This window comes from Arachis stenosperma, chromosome 9, assembly GCF_014773155.1.
Source record: "Arachis stenosperma cultivar V10309 chromosome 9, arast.V10309.gnm1.PFL2, whole genome shotgun sequence".
Lineage (NCBI taxonomy): Eukaryota > Viridiplantae > Streptophyta > Magnoliopsida > Fabales > Fabaceae > Arachis > Arachis stenosperma.
The window spans coordinates 31937875-31946569 of NC_080385.1; the positions used below are offsets into that span (position 1 = coordinate 31937875).

General features: G+C 36.6%; 1 pseudogene; it reads right to left on the reverse strand.

Moving 5' to 3' along the window:
• Window positions 1-1564: 1564 nt before the first annotated feature.
• On the reverse strand, window positions 1565-7857 carry LOC130949344 (CBL-interacting serine/threonine-protein kinase 25-like; annotated as a pseudogene).
• Between the last annotated feature and the right edge of the window lie 838 nt (window positions 7858-8695).

Genomic DNA, 8695 nt, shown 5'->3' on the forward strand with positions numbered 1-8695 from the left:
TTATGTTTAGTTGCCATTTTCTTACAAACCGCATGTCTTGGTAACACAATCATTTTCATTAATCGACTTTAAAATATTACTGGTTATAGTTACATAGCAACCCTTGTAATATAGTTCAATATCCCAAGATGTAATATAATATAGGCTTTTTGAATTTTCTTTCATGACTCAGTTTGTTCAATTCTGCAGTGAAATAGTGATATTTTCACCACTGAATTTATCTACTATATTATACCGAACCGTTATAATACTAGTAATTTTCATAGTCCAACAATAACTTAAATTTTAAAAATTATTTAATATTTAATAAGTGATTCAATATATATATATATATATATATATATATATATTAAAATAAAAAAATTTTAAAAAATAATATAATTATTATGACATGTTAATTAATTCCAATTAATAAATTTTATATAAATTTTATATATCCCAATAATATTAGCTTCATTTAAAAGTTTCCTATTAATACAGTTATCTTCTTTCATTTATACACCACTCAATTAAAAGAATTAATGCCCGCTAAAAATTCTTTATAATTAGGGTTAAGTATGATTTTGGTCCCTAATGTAGGGGCTGAAAATTTCTTTCGTCCCTCGGCTTTTTTTTGCTCGAAAATGGTCCCCAAAGTTTCAGTTTGTTTTAAAATCGTCCTTTTTACCAATTATATTTTTTTTATTACCAAATTACCCTTTATTAAAATAAATATAAAATAAATAAATAAAAAGAAAAAAAAAGAAAGAAAGGGGGGATAACAGAAGCGGGGGTGGGTGGGGAGAAAAGGGGGAGGGAGAAAAGGGAGGGAGGGGGTGGGGAGGGAGAAAAGGGGGGGAGGGGGGGAGACCCATGCCGCTGCACCGTCGCTGCCCGCCGCCTCCGCCCGCCGCTGCACCGCCGCCCATGCCCGCCGTCACACCGCTTTCTTCTTCTTCTTCTCCCGCCGCCACACTCACCGCCGCCCCACCCACCGCCGCCCCCTTTTTCTTCTTCTTCTTCATCTTCTTCTTCTTCTCCCGCCGCCATACCCACCGCCGCCCCCCTTCTTCTTATTCTTCTTCTTCTTCTTCTTCTTCTTCCTCCCACCGCCACACCCACCGTCGCCCCCCACTTCTTCCCGCCACCGCACCCACCGCCGTCCCCCGCTTCTTCTTCTTCTTCTGTGATGAATTGAATTTTTTTGTGAAATTTATGGATCTGAATTTTTGTTTATCTGAGTTGAGTTCTGGATCTTTTATGATGATTTTATGAGTTGAGTTTTTGTTTGTCTGAATTTGAATTATGGATCTGAGTTCTGATGAGGATGACGATGATGATGTTGATTTTCTGAGTTTGGCAGTGGATGGGGGTGGTGGTGGTGGTTCTGGTTCTGGTGGTGGTGGTGGTGGCATGATTTTGGGGAAGAAGGGGTAGGGGCATTTTGGTCCGAAGGACCATTTTAAAACAAACTGAAACTTTGGGGACCATTTTAAAGCAAAAAAAAGTCGAGGGACGAAAGAAATTTTCAGCCCCTACATTAGGGACCAAAATCATACTTAACCCTTATAATTAAGACACCATATTACAAAAGATTATATAATAAATTAATCGTCTGTGTTCCACACGGTGTTATCAGCATACCATATGCCCATGTTTTGCACAACCATTAGTATCAAATAATTCCACTAACAAATACTAAACAGTTGAGTTCATGCATTTTGTTATGTTGATTTTTCGCGTGGATACTAAAACTAGAAGACTCATCTAGCAAATATGGTATATTACAAAACTATGCCCTAATTTTTTTAATCAATAAAAGAAATTATGTCCTAATTATTCAACTAAAAGAAAAAATCAGTCAATTTTGTGATTCAATCATAGCCTAATATAGCCAAACCAGTAACAACAAATTAAGACTTTGAATAATTGAAAAAAATAAAAAAGTGTGACGAACCTGTACGGCGTTGTTCCGGTGGCAAACAAAGAGGCCAAAATCGGAGATGCCGCGGCTATGGCAGAAATCAACGGCCGAGATCAACTGCTGAAAATACTTTCTACTTTCTAGCTACATTTTCTTTCAGCTTCACTTTCTATCTCCATTTTCTTGAACAATTCCCCTCCCTTAACGTACTCCATAACCAAGAATATCTTCTTCTTCGTCGCCATAACTTCCTTCAGCTCCACTACGTTGGGATGCCTCACCAGCCTCATAACCGAAACCTCTCTCTTAATCTGCTCTATCAACCTCTCCTTCTTCAGCTATCCTTCTTTATCACCTTAATCGCCACACTTTCACTCGTCGCCAGGTTCCTCCCGTAGTATATGTTAGAAAATTAAATCAAGAGGTATGCAAGTAACAAAAGTTTAGAAAAGTCAAAGGCAAAATTCAATTTGAATTCAAAGTGGTTACAAATTCATGGTTCATCACCAAGATTCTACAAACTTCTTGTGCAATCTATCAACTTGCATAGATTAGAATTTTCATGAAGCATGGTTAAAGAATTGAAGAAGCAAAGTTTGAGTTGAATACAATAATCATCAATTGGCTAGATATTGCTAGAAGCTAATGTTGGAAGCTTGAAGATTTTTTGAAGAACATTCAAGAGAGTAGTATAACTACAACATTCTACAACATTGAAGAATTCAAAATCAAATTGAATTGAAATTAGAAGATTATAGAAGCTACATAAATGCAAGTTGAAAGAAGATTCATGAAGCCAAGTCATAAAATGGTAGTCATTACAAAATTGATTTGTGATTCATAAATTATTATTTTAGTAGGAAGCATTGCCTATATAAAGGCACATATGCCTTGTGTATTGTGTGTGTATTCATAATGAAATGGGTATGTTTGTGAAAATTCTCTCCCTTGTTTTATGAGTGTTAGTGAGTTTGAGAGATGAAAAATATGATAGCGTCGTTTATATGAGTGAGTGATCCTAGGGCCAATATAGTGTGGGTATTATACTTACATTTGGTATCAGAGCTGGTTAATCCAGCGCCTGGTGTTTGAGAGTTTGTAAGGTGTGAGAGAGTTCTCACATAGTTATTTATTCATAGAGTCGGTATGGCAAACACTTTCAATATTGTGTGGTCCGGTCCCAAGTTAGATGGGAAACTTGATTATAGTTATTGGGAGACTTTGATGTCTACCCATTTGAAGGCCCAGAACCTGTGGAATTTTATTGAACCGGGTTTGCAAGAAGGAGCAGATGCTGCCCAACAGAGGAGAGATCAATTGGCGCTATCTCAAATTCATCAAGGAGTAGATTATACGGTGTTTGGCAAAATAGCAAATTCCAAAAGTGCAAAGGAAGCATGGAACACGTTGAAACTATCATACAAAGGCGTAGATAAAGCTCAGAAAGCAAAGCTACAGTCTTTAAGAAGAGAATATGAAAGGTACGAGATGTCTAGCTCAGAAACAGTTGAACAATATTTTACTCGTGTTACAGATCTTCTCAATAAGATGAGAGTCTATGGAGAAGATATGCCCAATAGCAAAGTGGTGGAGAAAATTCTTCGCACCATGCCGATGAAGTATGACCATGTGGTGACTACGATACTAGAGTCCCATGATATGGATACTATGACGATTGCAGAGTTGCAAGGAACTATGAAAAGCCACATCAGTAGAATATTGGAGAAGTCAGAAAAATCAACTGAGGAAGCCCTGAAAAGTCGAGTGAATTTCAACAACGTTGCAGAATCAAACCGTACACAAGAAGGACGAGGTCGTGGTTTTAATTTTCAAAGTAGAGGTAGAGGAAGTTTCAGAGGTAGAGGTCGTGGCAATTACAACCAAGGAAGTTACAATAATTTTACACCACCTAATCAAGGAAGAGGTGGAACGAATTTCAGGCCTGTCAACCGAGGAAGAGGTCGAGGAAATTTTCATCAAGAAAGAACCAATTTCAACTGCTTTCATTGTGGAAAGTATGGACACAAAGCAGCAGATTGCAGATTCAAAGTGATGAATAATAATCAAGCACACGTTGCAGAAAATCAGCATCAAAATACTGATAACAATCCGGGTACTCAGACTTTATTTTTTACAAGTAATTCATGTGCTGAAGATGAAAATATATGGTACTTGGATAATGCTTGCAGTAATCATATGTCTGGTAGAAAGGAGTTATTTTCTTCATTAGATGATTCAGTTAAACTATTATTGAAATTTGGTAATAGTACAAAGATCCCTATTGAAGGAAAAGGGCACATACCAATCAGATTGAAAGATGGTTCTCTGAATTATATTTCTGATGTTTTCTATGCTCCTGAACTTGATTACAATTTACTGAGTATGGGGCAATTATCTGAGAAAGGATATAAGATGATAACTTATCGTGGATATTGCACTGTATTTGACAACAATGGAAGGTTCATTGATAAAGCAAAGATGACTTCAAACAGAATGTTTCCATTAAAAATTCAACATGTTAATCCCTCTTGCATGAGTTCTGTGATACTTGATGATAACTGGTTGTGGCATATGCGGTTTGGCCACTTTCATTTTTCTGGCCTAAACTACCTGTCAAGAAAAGGACTTGTTTCTGGTCTACCACGGATTCATATTCCCAATTGTGTTTGTGAGATTTGTCAACTGGGAAAGAAGCACAGAGATCCATTCCATACAGGAAAGTCTTGGAGAGTTAGAAGATTACTTAAAATTGTGCATTCAGATCTCTGTTCTGTAGAAGTTCCAAGTAATGGTGGTAGCAGGTACTTTATCACTTTTATTTATGATTTTAGTAGATATACATGGGTATACTTTCTGAAGCAGAAGTCAGAAGCATGTGATGTCTTTAAGACATTCAAGGCATTTGTCGAAAAACAAAGTGGCTGTAAAATCAAAATTCTCAGAACAGACAGAGGAACAGAATATCTTGCGTGTTCAGAATACTTTAAGCAACACGGAATTCAACACCAACTAACAACTAGATACACTCCTCAACAAAATGGAGTTGCTGAAAGAAAGAACAGAACCATCATGGAGATGGTCAGATGCATGCTCAAGTCAAAACAAATGCCTAAAGAGTTTTGGGCAGAAGCAGTCGCAACAGCAGTTCATATTTTAAACAGGTGTCCAACAAAAAGTGTTCGTGATAAAACTCCAGAGGAAGCTTGGAGTGGAAAGTGGCCTTCCATTCATCATTTCAGAGTCTTTGGGTGTTTTGCTTATGCCCACATACCAGATCAATTAAGGAAGAAGTTAGATGACAAAGGCGAGAAGTGTATCTTTATTGGCTATAGCACAGACTCAAAAGCATACAAGTTGTACAATCCAGAAACAAAGAAAGTAATCATCAGCAGAGATGTGACGTTTGACGAGAAAGACATGTGGAACTGGGACACAAAGACAGAAAAACATCCGATTGTAATTTCAAATACATGTGATGATGAAGAAGAAAGACAACCAGATGCAACCGAACAACCTGAATCATCTAGAAGACCTCAAAGAGAGCGGAGACTACCTGCTAGATTAGCAGATTATGAAGTTGGCAATGACAATGATCCGACTGATGAAGAAGTCATAAATTTTGCTCTATTTTCAGATTGTGAGCCGTTGAACTTTGAAGAAGCCTTTAAAGATAACAATTGGAAGAAAGCAATGGATGAGGAGATTCATGCCATTGAGAAAAATGACACATGGGAGCTAACAGATTTACCAGCAAATAAGAAGCCGATTGGAGTAAAGTGGGTTTACAAGACTAAGTACAAACCCAATGGTGAAGTTGATCGTTTCAAAGCAAGATTAGTTGCAAAAGGATACAAACAAAAACCAGGTATCGACTACTTTGAAGTATTTGCTCCTGTTGCTAGATTAGACACTATTCGTATGATTATTTCACTTTCGGCTCAAAATAAGTAGAAGATATGTCAAATGGATGTTAAGTCTGCATTTCTAAATGGCACTTTAGAAGAAGAAGTGTATGTTGAGCAACCTGCAGGATATGAAGTTCTTGGAAAAGAAGATAAAGTTTATAAATTGAAGAAAGCTTTGTACGGCTTAAAGCAAGCACCAAGAGCATGGTACAAGAAGATTGATTCTTATTTCATTGAGAATGGTTTTAGAAGATGTCCGTTTGAGCATACTCTTTATATCAAGTTCGTTGAACCTGGAGATATCTTGATCGTGTGTCTTTATGTTGATGATTTGATTTTTACTGGGAACAATTTAAAGGTAATTGCAGAATTCAGGGAGGCTATGATAAAGCACTTTGAAATGACAGATATGGGCTTGATGTCTTACTTTCTTGGCATTGAAGTGGTTCAAAGAGATGATGGAATTTTCATTTCTCAGAAGAAATATGCAAATGATATTTTGAAGAAATTTCAGATGGAGCATTCAAAGCCAGTTTCTACTCCAGTCGAAGAGAAGTTCAAGTTGCTGAGAGAAGATAAAGAAAGAGCAGTAAATCCCACATACTACAAAAGCTTGATTGGAAGTCTAAGGTACTTAACTGCGACTAGACCAGATATTGTATTTGGAGTTAGTTTGCTTAGCAGATTTATGGAGGAGCCTTGTACCAACCATTTGCAAGCGGCAAAGAGAATTCTTCGATATATCAAAGGTACTTTAAATGATGGAATTTATTATGAGAATACTAATGAAGTAAATCTTGTTGGCTACACTGATAGTGATTGGGCCGGAGATATAGAAACAAGAAAAAGTACTTCAGGGTTTGTATTTCATCTTGGTTCTGGTGCAATTTCATGGTCGTCAAAGAAACAACCAGTAGTAGCACTATCTACAGCAGAAGCAGAATATATAGCAGCAGCAAGTTGTGCAACACAAGCAGTTTGGCTAAGAAGAATTCTTGAGGAATTGAACGAGAAACAAAATACTCCAACAACAATATTTTGCGATAACAAGTCAGCTATTGCACTTTGCAAAAATCCAGTATTCCATGGAAGATCGAAGCATATTGATATTTGATTTCACAAAATCAGAGAGTTGGTGAATGAAAAAGAAGTTGTGATCGAGTACTGTCCAACTGAAGAACAAGTTGCAGATATATTTACAAAGCCATTGAAGGCTGAATTATTTTACAAGTTGAAGAAGATGCTTGGAATGATAAACTCTACAAGCTTGATTTAAGGGAGGCAATGTTAGAAAATTAAATCAAGAGGTATGCAAGTAACAAAAGTTTAGAAAAGTCAAAGGCAAAATTCAATTTGAATTCAAAGTGGTTACAAATTCATGGTTCATCACCAAGATTCTACAAACTTCTTGTGCAATCTATCAACTTGCATAGATTGGAATTTTCATGAAGCATGGTTAAAGAATTGAAGAAGCAAAGTTTGAGTTGAATACAATAATCATCAATTGGCTAGATATTGCTAGAAGCTAATGTTGGAAGCTTGAAGATTTTTTGAAGAACATTCAAGAGAGTAGTATAACTACAACATTCTACAACATTGAAGAATTCAAAATCAAATTGAATTGAAATTAGAAGATTATAGAAGCTACATAAATGCAAGTTGAAAGAAGATTCATGAAGCCAAGTCATAAAATGGTAGTCATTACAAAATTGATTTGTGATTCATAAATTATTATTTTAGTAGGAAGCATTGCCTATATAAAGGCACATATGCCTTGTGTATTGTGTGTGTATTCATAATGAAATGGGTATGTTTGTGAAAATTCTCTCCCTTGTTTTATGAGTGTTAGTGAGTTTGAGAGATGAAAAATATGATAGCGTCGTTTATATGAGTGAGTGATCCTAGGGCCAATATAGTGTGGGTATTATACTTACAGTATACCTTCGCAAAGTTCCCCTACCCTAACAAGCGTCCCATCTCGTACTTTTCAAAGATCATCGTCCTACCGCTGTTCGATAACTTGATCTCCATCTCATTTTTCAGATCCATTGGATGAAGTTTCCAGAGAAAGAAAAGGAAAACAAAGAAAGCTAGTAAGATTACTGGTTGTGAAGGCTAATTGTATGGCCAAGAGACGAGGGAGAATGTGGAATGGTGAAGATTGGAGAGGTTCATTCCTTTGAGGAATATAATATAGTGTCCGAGGGACACACAACGTTTCGGAGAAACGATTCAGAAAGGGTTGAAGATCTTCATGGTGTATAGGTGATACCCCAGATTGGAACTCCGGTGTGTATGTTTAAGAGAGACAGAAGAAGAGAAGAGAAAATAAGGGTGCGGATTTTGGGTTAGGTTTAAGGAAAGTTTTTATGATTGTCGAAGTTATTTGTGTTGGGATGGAATTTATTATTGGAATGAGGGGAATAATTGACATTGGGATTTGGACTGGAAATGGGCTTTGTGTGTTTCTCTAGAATGGTTTGGGCATTGAAGGTTGCGGTTTTAATTTGAGAGTGGATTTGGAATTTGGAAGAAAAAGGTAAGGAGGTGTGGTTGCTGATAAACAAAATAAATAAATAAAATTAGAGTAAATTTTAAAATCTAATAAAAATATAATAAAATTAAAATAAATCAAAATGAGAGGCATATAACATAATAAAACAAAAAAACAAAAAAAAACTCCAAATAAATGTTATTATCTGAGGGTTCTCCATCTAGATTTGAGAAAGAGGAAGAGACGCCGCAAGACCGGCTAGAGGAGACGCCATGAGACTAGCGAGGATAAGACGAACAGGTTTACAGGACAAACCACGAGGAGGAGGCAATAGGATGCGACAAACCAGCAAGGAGGATGCAAGAGACATGGCGAACTAACGAAAGAACACGA